This window comes from Pteronotus mesoamericanus, unplaced genomic scaffold, assembly GCF_021234165.1.
Source record: "Pteronotus mesoamericanus isolate MK-2021 breed Mesoamerican mustached bat unplaced genomic scaffold, CSHL_Meso_final contig_1205, whole genome shotgun sequence".
Classification (NCBI taxonomy): domain Eukaryota; kingdom Metazoa; phylum Chordata; class Mammalia; order Chiroptera; family Mormoopidae; genus Pteronotus; species Pteronotus mesoamericanus.
In genome coordinates, this window is record NW_026555044.1 from 785798 (window position 1) to 805479 (window position 19682).

Consider the following 19682-nt stretch of genomic DNA (forward strand, 5'->3'; position numbering starts at 1 on the left):
TTTCTTCAACTAAGCACCAGATGAGAAAGTCACCTTGTATTTAAAGTCCATGCTGTATAAAAGATAAGTACTAAAACCACATACTTATAGCTGAATTTGCTCAAGTTGAAGGCATTTATAATACAATTGCACTGTACTCATAAAATCAAAAATGGTTATATTAATATATGCACATGCTCATTTCATGATATTAACTTAGATTTCACATAGTTGATATCATGACAGTCATGTTCTGTTCATTTTTTTCCTAGTGCCTAGCTTGGAATAAGATTAGATGCATAAATTTTTCTCAAATTTTTCCATGTGTGGAGACCTTAATGCCTGTGCAGCACAAATGTGGACCCCTGGGTTTAAGTAGAGTAGATGTAATTAGTATTAAATATTAAAATATGTTTATTAAAAATAAAATATTACTAAAATTAAGAGGAATAAAATTTTATCAATGACAAATAATTGATGGAGTGGAGAAGAGAGGATAGAATTGGTAGGCAAAAATAAATTATGAAAGTATTTTTACAGTAATACTAGCAATATTATATAAATGAATAAACATATTTTAAAACCATAAAAATAAATATTTTAGCCCTGACCAGTGTGGCTCAGTTGGCTGGATGTCATGTCTCAAAGCAAAAGGTCACAGGTTCAATTCCCAGTCAGAGCATGTGCCTGGGTTGCAGGTTCAGTCCCAGTTGAGGCGCCTATGAAAGACAACTGATCGATGTTTCTCTCTCGTATTGATATTTCTCTCCCTCTCTTTCTCCCTGCCTTCCTCTCTCTCAAAAATAAATAAATAAATATTTAAAATTAACAGTAACAGTAGAAACATTTTATCAGCTATAGAAATTGTATTCTTTGCAATCTTTTACCAATGTCACCGCATTTGGCTCAGTGTCCTATCATTTGAGCCATCAGTCAGGTTCTACATCATGTCTTTCTTCCTCTTATAGTTTACTTTCCTCCTCTATATTTTTACTAAATTCAAAAATCCCAACTCAAAGTCCAGGTCACCAGAAATAGCAAAGTAGTTTTTTGGTATCTCTTTTACACAAATTTGAGAAATCAAAAGAAAATGGAGTGGTTTCTGTGGAAGGTGATGGCCTTGATGCTAGTGATGACTTCACAGGTATATATTTACCCCAAACTCACTGAATTTTTTAAATGTCTCATCTCTCTATGAAATGCTTTTTAAAATAATTGTTATTTAATTAAAAATATGTGAAGTCATTTTTCATTGAATACTACTTTCACTTCTCTTCTGGACCCGACATTGACCAGCAGTCAAATCTGAAGCCAAAGGATAAATGTTTCTGCTTTGAAGATGACCTTGAATGGGGACCTTTTTCATGCTTTCATTGACTATGAGTCTAGAAAGTATCATTTCATGTTCTGTTGGGTATGGATATGGATTCTTTTTCATATACAATGCTATATCTTGTTTTTCTTTATTTCTTTCTCTAACAAGTGAGGAAAATCATTAAATATTGGTAAATAAACTCCCAGCAATCAAACTCCCTGCACCACACAGTTCAGCCTACTGAAGAAATTCTGATATCTTATCCCAAATATTCATAATAAAAATACTTTGCCTCTAGTAGGAGAGCTTAGACCCCTAGTTTACACTATTTAAGATACTGAGATTTATTAATTAAGGCACAAATAGCATTATAAAAATTAATTTTAATTTCATCCCTTATTTCACAGACAAAAATGTACCATTCCCACCCAAAATAGTGCATTCACTGGGGAAAAGCAGTGTTGCCCTAACCTTGTACTTCCCCCATCAACATGAAAAGATGTGCATATAGAGGCCACAGCTTGTTCTTATTCACAATTTTCTGTATTTCCTTCAATGTGAAATGAAGATTAGGAGGCTCACAGTTAAGTGCCAATTATTCTTTGTGAGAAAGCATTTTGTGGTTTGACACTCAAGGGCCACCTCTTTGATTCATGTGACAAAGTTCTTTCTTGCTGTATATTAGCTGGTGCTCCATCGATATTTTTCCCAATAACCCTACTTAAGTCTCCATCATGGCTCACAAAGTATTATTGATTAAATTGTAAAAGTCTTTCCTCTTGCAACATGCAATTTCAGGAGCAAATAGAATAAAAATTCATTGTGCACTTCTTCATATGCATACCTCAGAAATTCCCACTATGCCCCTATTGTGGTCTGAAGGGTGCCACTCCAAAATATGGATCCCTGGTTGGGGTGCATAGAGGAGGCACCCTAGCCCCTGGAATTCAGGGTGTTACCTTACCTGATAAAGTTTTTGCAGATGTGATTTGAGATAAGGAGATCATCCTGAATTATTCAGATGGTCCCTAAATGCCACCACGTATATCATTATACATAGCTAGTGCATCAGGCACCTTACAAATGTTTTCATTTATATAATCTTCACAGCGCTCAGAGTGACAGATATTATAACCCCTATAAAGACTCAGAAGATTTACAATTTCTCCAAGGTCACACAATGACAGAGCTAGGGTGCCTAAATACATATACTTCCCACATAAATTCTGTGCCCAACACACTGGGTAGCAGTCCCTTAGCTCCGGACAGAGTTCTAAAGCATCTGCTTATTACTGATGTCAGTCTCTGCCATCTGCATTTCTCCTTAGCTTCAAGGAAGAAAGATCTCCCACCTATTTTATTAAACTGAATATATTAACATTATTTGAACAACCATTACCACTAAGTGTTCTGATACAGAGATAGCCTCAGGAGTTATTGACTTGCATAGAGTTCTTTATCTTCTTGCTAAACCATGCTACACCGACATGCTTTTGTAAATTTCATTTTTTTTAACTCTGTCTGTTTTTATTGTTTTCCTGCCTCTTACCTCACTGTTAGATTGTAAACTACCACAACATTTTGCAGATGTTCTTATGCTTGTTTCTAGGGCAACACTATTGACATTTTGGAACAGATAATTCTTGTTTGGATGACAGAGTTGGCCTGTATAATTTAAGATATGTATCAGCTTCCCTGGTCTCACCTTCTACATGCCAAAGACATCTTCCCCATCTTCCTCAGTCATGAAATCAAAAACATCTCCAGATATTGCCAAATGTTTCCTAGTAGTGGAAGAGGCAAAATCACCCCCAGTGAGGAACCACTGTTCTAGGAGAACACGCATGCGTGTGAGCACGTGCGCTGCGCGCACACACACACACACACACACACACACACACACTTCTAATTTGTTCCTGTTTACAGTGCTGTTTAAAGGAGGAAACAGCCCCTAGTAATATTAACCAAAAACACAAAATTAAATAAGCTCTGAGTGATACTGTGAGAAAACCACTATTAGTAAAATGTGTGAGGTTTAGCCCATAAAATCTATGACTTTTTTTTTTGACCAGAGGCCTATTTCATTTTATCTACATTTATATTTCCAGAAAATTCTGAAGAGCTGAGATCCTCAAATAAGTGACCAAACAAAAAATTATCTTTTTTATCTATGCCACTATGATGGTCACCTATGCTCTTATCATGTTACTAGGATAGTTTACCTGCGAAGCAAATTATTATCTATAAATCTCCATTTACCTACCGCAGATAAATTCTACAATGTTTCCATTCTTCCTGAATCAATATTTCTGTTAATAAATTTTTTAAAACCTAGTTAAAATGTTACTGTATCCCTGGACAGTTTTCTTGGTTGGAACTTTGTCCTGTGCACCAAAAGATATCAGGTTCCATCCCCAGTCCAAGGCACATACTGGAGGCAACTGACCCATGTTTCTCTCTCTTTTCCTCTCTCTCCCCTCTTCCCCCATTCCCTCTCTTTCTCCCATCCTCTCTCTCTAAAATAAAAAATATACTCAGGTGAGGGTTACAAAAAATGTTACTGTAAAATTTGATTCCTTCTCATATATTTCCCCATATAACTGTAAGAACTACTTGAGATAATTATATTTCATTGATTTTTCTTTGCACAGCTATCTTTACCTGTTCAAATTCTGACTCAAATAGGATTGCTCTGAAAATGTCTGTGAGGCAAACAGCATGATTGTCTCCATCATTTAGAAACTTGCTGCCAATGTGCATTTTCAGCTAGTGACAGCAGCATTCAAAAAGCATCGATTCCTCTCTCATAAGAACTTTGTCAATTTTTTTCCTGCTCTTCAGTTGTCCCCTTGTTGAAAAATGAAACCACTGGGAGTCCTTTTATATGCAGTTGTTTGCACTAGTATTTGGTTGTCCGGGGTTGCTGACTGGTAAACAAATCCTTATCAGTGGGACTGATGGAATTGCTGTGTCAAAGATGCCTATATTTTCAACTTTATGATGCCAATTTGTTCTCCAAATGGCTGAGCCAGTTACGAATTCCAACAGCAGTGTTTTAGAAATGCAGCTACATCTTGCACACAATAGTGTTTAATTATACTAATAACGTTTGGAGACACATTAGGTTTGATGTTCTTTACAATTTATGAGGATTTTTTTTTCCATTCAAAAGAATATGATGACAAGTAGATATGGATCTATTTACTATGTCAGCACTCTGCCAAGGAGATATTACTTCTGTCAATCAATGGTTTGTGTAAGTCCAAGCAGGAAGCTCCAGTATACTTGATCTGAATCTCGACCCTCTCCCAGGTTAACTCCAAATGATCTGTTTCTTGCAATTCACTGCTAGTTGGAAAGTGACTTTGGTGAGATTACATATTGAATTTTTATAGAATCCAAACTCATTTATTTGAGCCATGAGCGTACATGTGGTATACTCATAGCTTTGTTTCTATCACAAGAAGTACTCGAATAGAGGTAATCTCTCCAGGAGACTGGAATGGGATACAGCAGCTGCTCTCAAGTCACTACTTTACACTGGAGGTGCCTGTCTTGTTTCCTAGGATCACTGGGCATTGAACCAGAAGGATGGACAGGCAAGACTGCCTGTTTCAACAGCGACACTGTGTGGCACAGTCAGCAACAACAGTCAAAAACCCTGGATACCACAATTTTCCAGTTTTTTCTGCTGGAGACAATTGTATGCAGGAATCACAGAATACCACTCGTGGGAGAAGGGCCCTTGTTATCACAGGAAAGTGGATAACAGGAAAAGAAAATATACATTCTCTCTCTAAGTGGTATGGGATAATGGAATTACTTGAGTTACATATTAAAATGAATGTATATCTCAGACTGATGGATGATAATAAGAATGGTAACGAAGTCCAATACCTTTTATTAAGTATCCTCTATGAGTCAGGCATGTGAAGTGCTTCACATATATCACTATTTACTCTTCACATCAAAACCTATAATGCAGGCATTTATTTTCCTTATTTGAGGAAACTGAAAGGTCAGAAAAGTTAAGGAATTTGCCCATTTTGCACCTGCCAAGAGGTGGTAAAGGGGCTGTTTATATCTAAACTCTCTACTCCAAAGTCTATGCTCTGGTCCTGTTCTAGATAATAAGGACGAAATAAAAGGAGCCAATACCCTCAGGAAGAGAGAAAGGAATCCTTTATTACATTCTCTGACCCCCGTGGGTGTGGAGGGGTCAGGAAAGGTCTAAGAGGTTCCACAGTCAAAGAATAGCCTTCCTACCAGTTGAGAATTCCAGTTTTTAACATCACCATCTCCAGTTCAAACCTACAAAATATCAACACATTTTCACCCTTAATTTGTCCCTGTGTCTGGTAGCATGTATCAATAGACAGTATTTGTCTTACTACTATGTGTCACACTGATTTCCTGGGCACAACTTGACTTAATTTGTCTTTATTAAATAGGATAGAACTTTGTAAAGTACAAAGCTGTATTAAATTGATGTGACCCAGCCATCTGCTACAAGCACAAGTATGTGTGACAATGGAAAGAGTTTTCTCTGAGGAAACATTTTATTTTCTATTATCCTCACTAACAGCCCAGCATAACTCAATGCAAAGAAATCTCATCCTGACCATCAACCCTCCTCCTCTTCGTTACATTTTGATCCCCAGGAGCTTTTGCGTGTGACTAGGGGTATGTTAATCTGGGATCATTTTGTTGCAAGAAAGAGAAACACAGAAAACTAGTTCAGGGGGAATTGTGGATTTGCTCTAAAACAATTCTTTCTCAGTTTCCTTCCATGGGGCTATATGAACTTAGAAAGCAACAGGTGTCCAAAATTTTTCTTACAAACATTAATGAAATCCAACCTCTCTGTGTAAATGCAAACGTGTAGCTGATGGAAATCAGGAGGTGGAAAGAAGAGGAGTAAGAATGTCATACAAAATGGGGGGAGAAGTGATACCATTAGCAGTTAATGGAATAAAAAAAGGTTCAATGATAACAATAGAGGAACAAAAAAAAATGATGGTGAAACTGTAGGAAGAGAAGGGTGCAGGGAAGGTAGAGAGTGGTGTGCATTGATTGGTTAGCTATTTCCTACATAACAAATTACCCTTATACTCAGTTTAATATAATCATTTATTATCACTCACTCATCTGCAGATGAGCTGGAGTTGAGCTGATTTAGGCTAGTTCCAACTAGATAGTTTTGTTTCTGAGAGTCTAGATGTCAACTGGGATAGCTTTGACTCACATTGTTTATCTTTCTCCTGAGACCAATAGGCTAACCAGGTGATGGCTGAGATGCAAGAGGGCACACCCTGCTGCACAAACACTTTTCTAACCCCTGCTTGCATCATGTCTTCAAACATCCCATTAGCCAAGGGACATCACAGGGGTGAGCCCAAAGTCAGAAAGTAAAGCGTGGAAGTGGGAAGATCTGCAAAGCCACACATCAATAGGCATGGAGATAGAGAAGCGTGAAGGATTGGAACCAATGGGGAGCAGGAAAAGGGCATGGTGGCAGAGGCAAACTAAATCCTACCAAAGCAGAAACCGATAGATAATATTCTAATAGGATGAATGGTGTAGTGGTATCAGTCTATGATTTGGAGGAGCAAATTAAAACTCATCAACTTCTTAGAGAACTAAAGTTGAAACAGAGTTATTTTCTTCTGGAGATTCGCACCAAGGTGGAGAGGAGTGAGTTAAGGCTTATAGCCCTTTCATTTGCTGTTTGGATGAACTAGATGGGGCCTCGTGCAAACTAAACTGCACATCCCATGAGGCAGGGGAGTGTGTGCCCCTCGTTTGGAGACACAAGGCTATTTAGTACAGCAAGAGATCATTCATACAGGGGGATAAAACAGGAAACAATACTCTAGGTTTTCATACAGACACATTTGCTTGTGTAAACACATATCTGCCTAAAATGCAAATATGTGTCAAGATCTAGAAGCATACCAGGGACTGTGGTTGTCTTTAGGGAAAGTAAAAGAATTTTAGCTTTCCGTGGACATTTGTGCTTTTTAAAACCAAGACTATATATGTATTTATAAAAGCATATATTTATATATGAATAACATGCTTGAATGATAAAAGGATGGTTCACTACATTCTTTGTCTTAACCATGTATGTTAACCAAAAATAAGAGTATCTATTCTGTTATTTGTTGACATCTACCAAAAATTTTAGGCTCTATCTTGGTTCCAGTTGTGTCACTTTTCATAGACTTACAAAACTTTTCCTCCCAGGGACATCACCTAGATGTGTCCTTGGGGGACATATAATGTGAGAGAATTGTTCCTAGGACCCTCACCCCCAACCCCACATCCACACACTGAATTTTAAGTGCTGAACTTGAGGGGCCACCAGCCTTCTCCACCTTTGTGCTAGACCTGCCCTGTCCATGCTGCCGATGTGAAGTTTATCTCAGCCCCTCTTGAACTTGTTCTTATTTTAACATATTTACTGAGGAAAGTGTGGAACTGGGAGTAAACAAAACTTCCGCCCCGACTTGGCCACTTATTTACAGTTGGAAGTTGGCATTTTATTTAAGTCTCTGTGCTTCTGTTTCTTCATGTGAAAATTAGTGATAATACTAATGATTGTTATTATATAGGGTTGCAAAATCTCAAAGGGGAACACAGATATTTAAGGTAATCTGCATAAAAAATAGAAAGGGATATTTCTGCCTTCAGAAAATACTGAAGATTAGCTGAAAATGGAAGGTACTATGGATGTAACACTTGTTTCTCCACCTATATTATAAAGCTTTTAGGCTTGTCTTCCCAGGTTATCTTGCTTTGGGATGCTATGATGTACTTCCCCCAGCAGATGGCAGAAGAGAACTGAGTCAAGAAATAGCCTGCATTGAACCCAGTTGAAGTGGTCACATCTTAAGGTGCGGTCTGATAATAGCTGTAGATACTGACTTTATAATCGATATTGAACTTCCCTAACAAAGGTGATCTGGAAAGTCATGTGAATAACCATTGTATCAAAAATACTATGCCATTGAGCTTTACTTACTCAAGAATAGTCATTCACTGAGCGTCTCCAACATACTTGAGACAGATGAATACAAAATATCCCAGAGAGCCCTGGCTGGTGTGGTTCAGTGGACTGAGCACCAGCCTGGAAGCCAAAATATTCCAGAGGGTTCACAGTCCAGCTAAAATCAAAGAATAAATGACAATTTGTATTTTGAAGGGTTGTCCTATAACGACAGCATCACATGAACCTGACTGGATGTCAGCTTCAGTTTGCCTGACTTATGCCATCTTTTCTGCTATGCCCCTCTCTCTAGCACCACTGTATCCACCCAAGTCCAGTCCAATAACCTCCAAGAACTCCCTCTAGTCTTACTCATCTCCCTCTAGTCTTGTTCCTAGTACCCTCACCCCCTAGTACTCTGTTCCCCTTTGAGATTTTGCAACCCTATATAATAACAATCATTATCATTAGTATTATCACTAATTTTCACATGAAGAAACAGAAGCACAGAGACTTAAATAAAATGCCAACTTCCAACTGTAAATAAGTGGCCAAGTCAGGGCGGAAGTTTTGTTTACTCCCAGTTCCACACTTTCCTCAGTAAAGATGTTAAAATAAGAACAAGTTCAAGAGGGGCTGAGATAAACTTCACATCGGCAGCATGGACAGGGCAGGTCTAGCACAAAGGTGGAGAAGGCTGGTGGCCCCTCAAGTTCAGCACTTAAAATTCAGTGTGTGGATGTGGGGTTGGGGGTGAGGGTCCTAGGAACAATTCTCTCACATTATATGTCCCCCAAGGACACATCTAGGTGATGTCCCTGGGAGGAAAAGTTTTGATGAGTAAGACTAGAGGGAGTTCAAGTTCATCCTAGGGTAATCTGCCTAAAATGCAAATATGATTATTTTATACAGCATCTCCTTAAAAAGATTTAATGGCTCTTCACTGACCTCATAACACTCATTCCCTAATCTTCTTTATAAGACCTTGTGTGAGCTGACCTCCACTTTCCTCCTCTGCCTCATGTCTCCCCCTCTTCCCTGCCATCGATATATCAACCCAAGAAACTGCTTTTCAACTTCTCAAATGTTTTTTATACTTTAATGGTCTTTGACCAAGTTGTCTTTCACTCTACTTAGAATACGTTAAAACTAAAGCCCATTCCCTCTGACCAGCTATGTTCCTTAATCTGGCTAACTAGTATTTATCCTTTAGGTCTTATATTAGATGTTAGATTATTTGAGAAACTGTCTTTGACAGTATAAGACTATGTTGGACCATCCCCCTGGGTACCCCACAGTGCTACTTCCATCTTCCTAGCATTTGCCATATTTCATCCTAATAGGTTTGCATATTTTTCCCTGGCTACTGTAAACTCCTTGGGAATAAGGACCCTTTCTTATAGGTCCTTATTCCCAAGGTTGTTCAATAACCTGTCCCCATTTTTTGGCACACTTCTTGGTAGCAACACACAATCAAAATCAATTCAATATGAATAAATAAATCTGAAAGCACAATTGATACCATTCAGGGGATAATAAGATTTTGGGGTCATGAGATTTTTAGGAGAGTAGGTAGGGCTTTCTGTGTATGTCAGCCATAATCTCTTTTCATCAAGAAACTGCCAACCATACATGTTCAAGACAAATTTTTGGTGCAGTAGCCCAGGGACATAGAGAAGGTCACCTAATCAATCTTCTCATCTACAGCAAAGAAGGTCTATAAACTTAAAAAAAAATTTACTGTTATTATTTTACATTTCATAGTGCCTCTTGTGTCATCGCAGGTGATAAAAATGTAGATTAAAATAATACACATTTATTACCTCACAGTTTTGAGAGATCAGGAATCCAGGTACTGCTTAGTTGGGGTCCTTAGCTTCAGTGCCTCTCACAAGACATAAATTAGGTAACACAGGGGGTTGAACTCAAGGCTCAAGTGGGGCAGGATGCACTTCTAAACTCATCCGACAGTTGGTAGCAGTTCTTCACAGGCATTGGACTGGAGGTCTCGGTTCTGCTCAGGATGTTGCCCAGAAGCCACTCTTAGTTACTAGCAATGTGTCCCTCTCCAACATGACATCTGGCTTCATCAAAGCACGCAAGCTGATAATGCAAGAGAGAGAACAAGAAAGTGGCAGCAAGTGAGAGTCCTAGCAAGGTAGAAATCACAGGCTTTTGCAACTTAAACATGGAAAGACATCCCCTAACTTTGTCATATTGTGTTTGTGAGAAGCGAGTCACTAGGTTTAGCCCAAACACAAGAGGAGGAGATATCACAAAGAAGTAAGTACCAGGAGGTGGGGAACATTGGGAGCTTTCTTAGAAGTCTTCCTACCACTTGGTCATACCAGGAGTCCAACAATTCCCTTTTCAGACAAAAGGAAAGCTTGTGTGATGTTGAAGAATTAAGGATGCTGCCAGTTTACAAAAGAAATTCTATTCCCTGGTAAAAATAAAATCCTTATTCTGCTTGTCCAGTGAGCTTGACCCAGAGCCCAACAAAGGGGTATTCCTGTTCACACTCACTGAAGCTACACTGTCTTTCTGAAAGAATTATCTTGACCTGCTGCTGTAGCTCAGCTTCACAGATGGACTTAAAAAGGAATGACAGTTCTTGGTCCAAAGCAATAAAGAGACAAGTGAGTCATAACAGTCTGGACTCTCCACCAGCATAAGCAGTTCTGTGAATTGCCTCCATAAAAACCCTGCCTTTCTATCCCAAGCCATTCCAAGTGCCAAAACCTCCCATTCAAAAGTTTTATAACTAAGCCCTGTGCTCAGAAATGTCACTGTTCATAAGAGAGCCTTTGACCTCTGGCCATACCCAAGCCCAGAGTCTTCCGTAGAGCATGGTTTGATAGTTATCTGAAGAGAAAAAGGCTTGAGTTTCCTCTCATCTATTTCTATTCTACTTTTAATATGTGGCTTAGCTTCAGGCATCTGCCCTCTGCCCTTGCGGCTTCCATCTCAACCAGTAATAAAACAGGCCCATGGTATTGTGCTTTGAGAGCTCTTGAAATAACAAGAATGGTAACAAATATTCAGAAAGGGCTCACTATGTGCCAGGCACAGTCCTAAGACATTTATGTTGGCAATCCCATGTAGAAGGTTTGCACAGATGAAAAAATGGAAGCACAGAGAAGCAAAGTGACAAACTGATGAAGTTGTAGATTTAGTCGTAAGGGATTTGAAAGCAACCAGTACCTCTCCAAAGTACATCTTGTCCACTGTGCAATGAACAAGAATAACATAAACCCCCAATGAGAAGACAAAAAATGAGGACAGAAATGTGTCTCCCTTTAATGAAAGAGAGACTTTGGAATAAACACTTCAGCTCTAATAGCACTTTCTTTTTCCAGGTTCTGTGTTAGAAATGCCTTCAATAAGAAGTCTGAATGTACTTGTCTTTGAACTAACCCCAAACCATGAGCTAATCCATCAAATTGAACTGAAGTTCTCATGTGACTAAACGATGCTCTGAGATCTTTTGGAAGCAGCAGATTTCTTCTTTTCTGTACCTCTATCAAATGTCTTTAGTAAAAGAGACTTTCTTTACTCATCTGAATTGGAAACCTGTATGTTTTTAAAGGACATTTTCATTAAGGGAGAAAATTCATAAAATATGACTAGGTCAGAAGATAATGGTAGTTTATAAGTTAGCCCTAAAATTTATCATTTCAAACATAATTAAATTTAAAAATTAGTTATTCAAAATAAACTCTAGAGTAGTTGCTATGTATGAATGGCCGCTATTGTGAAAACTAACTTTCTTCTTAGCACATGTCATGTAGGGACTCTAAGACCCTCCCCAGGGAAAAGGGTGGACATGTGAGTACTGTCGGTGAGGCCACTCTGTCACCCTAGCCAGTGTGATTGCTTCAGAGATGGTCACATGGATGTAGCTGGGCCAATAAGAGCCCCAAACTTTTGCTACAATTAGTGAGAACAAGGTGTCTTTATACCGGACTTACTAAGCAGGTAAAAAACAAGCTGCAGGGGCTCCAGGCCACCACATTAGGGACAACGTGTCTGGAAAGGAAACCAAGATAGAAGAAAGCAAATAGAAACAGAGGCCAATAATTTTATTAGAGCACTTAGATCCAGCTCTAATATAAGACCTGAATATCTTATGCTATGCACTTAAGTGAGCCTATTAATTTTTTTGTGTTTAAATTTGTGGATGGGGTTTCTGCCCCTTGCATCTTAAACAGTTCTGACTAGTACAAGAGAAATGGGTCAGTTACTACTGACCACAGCAGGTAGTGTGCAGTGACACTCAGGAGAGCTGGGCATTTCAAAGCCACACCCATATCCTGGGAGTGTCTGTTAAGGCAATCCAACAGCTTTGCACACAGCTGGGGCTGACTTAAAGAGCTCCTAGGAAGGCCCGCCCTATGGCTGAAGGTCATGTAACACAAGTTAGGCAAAAATACCACATGCCTCCTTCTTAGAAGAAATAACCATGATCAAAGTATGGTTATGAGTCAGTAACTGACTATAATTAGGGGCTTTTCCATCCAGTAATATCTGAATTATGGCAGAGAGCATAAGCATAGCCCAGCAATTGGCAGAGAAGTAACCATGTCTTTCTTGATGCTTCCAGTGACTCAATTCCTGAGGAACAGGCCACTGCAAGTCAGGAAGAAAGCTTCCTAGGAGAATTTAATGCTTAAGTAATTGGGAATTTCCTCCTCTCTATCAGTCAATAATTTACCTTAGCTCTTTCACATTGGGTTCAATGTAACTCAAGCACCCTCTCCAGGAATTCCCCATCTGCTGGTCTTTCGATCTGTTTTTATTTCAAAAATTGTATTACGATATAGACATATAATACATAGAGAAGAATGTATAAAATGTGTATTTGTTTACACTTTAAACTATTCATTAAGCCACAATGCAACCACCACCTGCATTAAGAGATACATTATGTCATTTTAAAGTCCACTGTGTACCCCCTCCAAATTGGATCTTGCTCCCCATCGGGCCCCAGAGAAGGAACCACTATCCTGACTTTAATGTTAAGCATTCTTTGGCATTTTTTGAAAATAGCTGTAGTAAAAATGTTTGAGTCCCTAAGTGATGTATTATTTCATTTCTAAAAACTCAGTAATAATCACACCCCTAACTGTGAAAGCAATGAGCAGTATCACCTCTTAGATGAGGCTCCCAGACAAGGAAAGCTGAACAGAGTCTCTGAGTCACAGCCTACCTTGGACTTCCACCCCTTCTGGTGAAGATGGTAGGACCAGGTCGTGCGAGTGAGACCTCAGAAACACAGAGCTTGCCATATTTGGGGCATCAGGCAGGACTGCAGTGTAGGCCAGGCACAGGACGTCCAGCGTTCTAAATGGACCATTGAGTATTTTCTGCTTTCAAACTCGTGATTTATTGCTAGTTCTCGGGAGTTAAGTGTAAACAGGAAAATCTGTGGGGTGAAATGTCCTCAGCACATCTAAGCAGCAGTGCATCAGTCCGTGATCAACACAAGCCACATTAAGAAAATAGTATGAAACTCAGACATGCTGTTCTCAAGGTGAAAGAAACGTAACTGGAAAGGGGGAACTTGCTGGTGGCAGCACTCAACCTGTCTCTCAGGTTCACTTCTCCAATCTGCACCGTTGCCCACTGTGCAAGCACAGCTCTCACTCTGGGATCTTCTTTTTCTCTCTCCCACAGAACTTCTCATCTCTTCTAACTGGATCTCCTAATTCCTGTGACCCACGTCTTTCTTCATTTGTTCTCTCCTTTTGGGCGGAGTACATCCTACTTGAGATGAGCTTCCAAGAAAGGTTGCATGAGACATAAAGGTTTTGAGACTGCACACATGTAAAAATGTAGTTTTTCAACTCTCAATGTTAAATGATAGCTTGGGTATAGAATTCTAAAGTAGAAATACTTTCCTTTCAGAATTTTGAAGGCACTTCTCTATTATCTTCTTGCTTTCAAGGCTGCTATTGGAAAGTTGAAAATGATTTCTGTTCCCAATCCTTTTTATTTACCTTTGTTTCTCTTTAGAAGCTTGTAGAAACTTCTGTTTGTTGCCAACATTCTGAAATTTCTCAATATGTGCTTTGTAAGTCTATTTTCATATCTTTTGCTTTACATTCAACAGAAACTTCCAATTTGACAATTTATGTCCTTCAATTCAGGGAAATTTTCTGAAATTATTTCTTTGATGTTTCTGCCCCCTTTGTTTTCTCTTTTCTCTCATTCTGGGAACCTGAGTTATTTAGATATTAGATCTGAACTGATCCTTTAATTTTCCTATGTTTTTATTTTAGTTTCCATTTCTATATTTTTTACTCTACTTTCTGGATGATTTCCTTTTCTTCTGTTGAGTTTGTAATTTCCAGAAGCACATTTTTGTCCCCTGAATACTTCTTTTTTTTAATAGTCTCTTTTTCAAAGACAGCATGTTTCTCATAGTCACGGTATGTTCCTCTTTCCTTCTGAGGATTTTAATGGTAGGTGTTGATTTTTTTTTTTTTTTTTTGCTACTTATTTTGTTTCCCTAGTTTGTCTCTGTATATTCAAAGTTGCTGTTGTTTATTTGCTTTTTTTAAAATCTCACGTTATTGTGATAGAAACTTCTCTCATATGCAAAGTACTGTTTTGGCCATCTACACATAATAACAAGTGAAGAAGAAATGCTGATTGGAAACTGAGCATATGATGAGCTTTGTTGACTTTGAACTTCACTGTAGGATTGTGTGAGTGGTGCTTTTTGGGGCAAAATCCTGATTTCAGTCTCAATAGGTCTTTCCTCTTGAGCTACCCAATTTCTCAAAGAAGAGCTTTCTAATCTCCTGCCCCAGTGCCAGTGGTTTGGGAGCCAACCAGAGGAAGAGGGCAAAAGGTCCTTTCATTCCGAATTTAGCATACATTTGGTCACTTAATCTCTCTGTTTTGGGTACAATTTTGGCATAGAAAAGTACCCATACCTACAAATATGTCTGAAGCACCGCATCTAGAGACCCCCTGTCCTATCCTTTCAGAGACTAACCCAGCCAGAGTGGATAAAGGGCAAATCAGTAATGGCAGGACAAATGGCTTTCCTGTTCACAGTTTATGGAGTTAAAATTCTTCAACTGCATTGCTATTGCTCTAGTTTATTTCTTCCTACTGACCGCTGAAAAGCTCCACATAAATGTTGAAATGTGGCTGATGTGTTTAAATTCAGGAATTCTGCAAATGCCCTCTGTAGAAATACCCCTACAAACACTTGGGAGGAACGTGTGTGAACACCTTCTCCAGCTGAGATGAAAGGGATAGAGAGTCCTTGGCTGTGACTAAGAAAAGAGAAATCCCTCTGTTAAATGTTGTCCTGAACATTTCCTTTTATTCAAGTCCATTCCATCTGAAGTTTCTCCCTGCACTTTCTCCCATTAAAAGTTCCCCTGTAGTATCGCTTCTCGGCCTTTTGGCTAAGATCAAGTGTAGTATCTGTTCTTATCAGTTTAAAAGTTCCCCAGTAGTTAAAAAAAGGTCTACTTGCTGCTTTTCTAGGAATTTTTCTGGCCAAATATTCCATGGTTAAAATGTTCATATAAATCATCTCATTTGTTCCTGATAACAATAGCCCTGTGAATTGGGAAGGTTGAGTATTGTTATTATTATTACCTCCCTTTTACAGAAGTGAAAACTTAGGCTCAGAAAGATTGCACAATTGTCAAACAGGGGTGTCCAACCTGCGACCCACGGTGGCTATGAATGCAGCCCAACACAAAACTATAAGTTTACTTCAAACCTTCTTGTTGCTCATCAGTTTTAATTAGAGTTTGTGTATTTAATGTGTGGCCCAAGACAACTCTTCTTCTTCCAATGTGGCCCAGAGTCACCAAAAGGTTGGACACCCCTGTAAGATCAGATCATATACAACAAGTAAGGCCAGTGCCAGAACCCAGATATTCTGCCCCCTAAGCGCCACTACCCACTATATCATTCTAAATTAAATAAAGTAACAGTCTCCATAGGACATATCTACTTAGATTTTCACAGAGCAATTTCAAGTAAGAAAAATTTATTGACCCTGAACAAAAGTTGAGATCTTGTCTCACAGTTTGTGCCTTCGCTGTTAGGCAAAAAAAATATGAGTGGTTCATTTTTTCAAGGATGTGGAGCTCTTGCCCTGGAACCCTAACACTGAAGCCGCCATATAATGTGGTAACTGAGTTAGCAGGATACACAGTGAGAACTTATTCTGAGGTCAACTTCATGGCCAGACAGGTGCCCAACCATTTCCACTTTACTCTATGCCTCAGTCAGATGAGCTTTGTCATAACATCTGACTTCTTTGTTTGAACCTAGCATAGTCAGCACGAAGAACAAGTCACAACTCTGCTGTCCTTTGAATCGTACTTAATTACAAAGAATGTTATTAGTATTGAAGAAGGACACTCATTTTATGGAGCTTCAAATCCCTGAGGCTCCCTGTGTTTGACTATCTAGATTACATCAAAGATATAATCTATGCCTGGAACCATCTAGTGAACAGAGCATGTCCCAAAAGTCATGTGTAAAATTACATTTTTGGAATTTGGACTATATTTCCCCACTAGGGAAATTGTATTGTGCTTTTTGAAAGCATGACTAAATGAAGAAATAAATGGACAATTAAGTTCCCAGGTCAGCACAAGAAAGCCTGTTAGGCTTGTTTTTAACCCATAATATGCCTAAAGTATAATGCTAATGTTAATGTTTCAGATCCATTTGGTTCTGAGCACTAAATTTTGTTTTTATAGGAAGGTACATATTCCAAGTAGACACACCTCTGATGCCTAAACAAAATAAGGAAGGGTCTTTCCATGTGAAGCTTTGTGCTAAGTGCAATATGTATTTATTGAGTTCTAACAGTGTGCTCAAGTATATGTAGGAAAAATATGCGGCTGGGCTCTTGACCCCTAACAAGTTAGAGTGAGGCCTCATAATCAGTTTCTCAGGGAAGGAAGTATGCCACATGTGGTATTCCCAAATAAGTAAAGCTAACTCCTTGAAGTATTGAAACTTTATTTATTTGACAGATATATTTTATCTTTTAAAATATTTCTGAAGTCTGTATCATAAAACATGGTTTAAATATCTCTTGATGATTCCAGGCCAACATTATAAGTATCAATTTTGAAAATATTAAGTAATGACCACAGAACTTATTGAAGAGTATGTGGCTATTTGCCCTACATTAAAGGACCTAAGTCCAGTCTAAATATGTGAGGATTTTCAATTGTCACCTTATTTTTGCCTTTATTGTTCCAACTTCACCTCTTCTATGTTGCTGTTTCTTCTCTATTATGAATTAGAAAATTCATACTTTGTAAGAAGCAGAACTAAGAGAAAACAGCTCTGAGTGAGGGTCTGACTTTCCAACCTATGAATCAAGTGAGATTTGGGGTCTGGCCTTTATTACTTAATTTCTGACAAGCTCCCAGGTAATGGAGCTTGTCAGAAATTAATGTTGCTGGTCCAGAAACCACACTTTGAAAACTCATTAGGGCTTCCCTGATGAGTCATCTCCACAAATACAGACATTTCTTTCTTCTTTCAAATTATGTGCTCAGTGGGGGGCCAGTTTGAAGGCTTCCAAATAAACCTTAATTTTGAGAGGATGATTGGCCCTATCTTCCCAGCCCTTTCCTTTCTCCTTCTGGACAAGCCCTTTCAGAACCCTATTTTCTTCTTCTGAAATTTTCCAAACATTCAGTACAGGATCATATTCCCTGGCCCTAAATTTCTATCACTTACTTATTTGATTAATGAATAAATAATGTATGAACACACTTGTATATTACTCAGCACTCCCTATGAACCAAGAATTATTCATACACTTTCATATATCTCCCTTAATCCTCACACCCACCTTATGAGCTAGAAATAAATAGCCTATGTTCCAAGCTGAGGAGATTAAATGGCCCACTCATTCAAGGTTGTATTTAGTAAATAACATAGCTGAGATTCCAACTCAAATCTTCAGATCCCAAGGCCAACATGTTTTTCATTATACCACAGCTACTGACCCACTGAAAGCAAACTGAATATTTGGGGTGCAAGAAAAGAAGGCAAGTTACAGTTTTAAGCAAGACAAACCCATGACAAACATAATGGCCTTTTACCCCACACCCACACACAAGGCAGACAATGTTCTTTCCTGTTGCATATGGAATCCTCAGACTCCTCTTCAACCTGGTGTCTCTAGTAGCCAAAACTAATCAAAATAGGCAAGAGTACAAACCCATATGTTTCAGCTTCACTTATTTGGAAATTTCCTTTTGTGGTATCCCTCTTAGAAACTCCACCTAGAACATGAGAAATAAGATGCTATTTGAAAAGGCAATAGATAATGTTGGGGAAGATAGTCATTCAGTAGAACTGACAGATTATACCTTATCCCAGATCAACAGTTCTCAACCAGGGGCAATTCTGGCCCCCAAGTTGGTATCTGGGAATGCCTGGAGACATTTTTCATTCTCACAACTGGGCAGTGCTACTGGCATCTAATGGGTACAATCCAAGGATGCTGCTAAACATCCTACAATGCACAGGACACTCAGCCTGACCCACAGCAAGCAATTAGCCAGACCAAAATGTCAGTAGCGCCACATTCAGAAACCCTGCCCTCCCTCACATCGCAGGATAAGGAGGGAGCAGATCAGATCTCTTTGCAGATGCCTGCTGCTTCTCTTGTGTTAGTAAAATAAAGTTGAGGGAATTGAAGCCACTGTTTCTGGTTCGCACACATATTGCAAAGGTCACTCTGGTTTCGCTTACAGCTGGCTGCAGGACTCTCTTGTTTTCTTCCTGCCCAGATGACCTGAAGAAACATAAAGTGCCAAACATGATTCTTGGCTTTTTTTCTTGCAGTTTCTCTTCACTCAAGGCAACAGGAACGAATATTTAAAAGAAAAGAGAAAGTGAATGTAGGAGGGGAAGAGTAGGCCAGAATTACCAAGGAAAACACCTCCACAGCCAGACTGACTCTCACCGTTGGGTGCGCACCAACACTGATGCTCTGTGCCCTCTCACAGTCCTTCTGTTCCTACTTTTTAACAGTCTTACGACTCTACTCATGGTGTCCAGAGCAGCAGAATTGGCACCGCCTGGCATCTCCTTAGAACTGTAGAATCTCAGACTTCCTGAGACCTCTGCACTCAAAATCTGCATTTTTGAAAAAATCCCCAAGTGATTTGTATGCACATTCATGTTTGAGAAGCCCTGCTCTAGGGTTTCCAAAAGGCAAAATAAGCTGCAAAGTGAACAGCTGCAAAACAGATGCAAAGCTGAATCACGTGGGGTAACAGATGACTTCTCAGGGGGATTTATGACCCTCTGTGGATGGTAGCTTGTAATATAGAAAACAGAAATTTGAAGGGATATGTGCAAAAAGCTAATGCCTTTTATATCCTTTTT

At 39.0% G+C, this 19682-nt stretch overlaps 1 pseudogene; it reads left to right on the forward strand.

Annotated features, from left to right (window-relative positions):
• The first annotated feature begins 15686 nt into the window (after positions 1-15686).
• On the forward strand, positions 15687-15842 carry LOC129080051 (uncharacterized; annotated as a pseudogene).
• The last annotated feature ends 3840 nt before the right edge of the window (positions 15843-19682 follow it).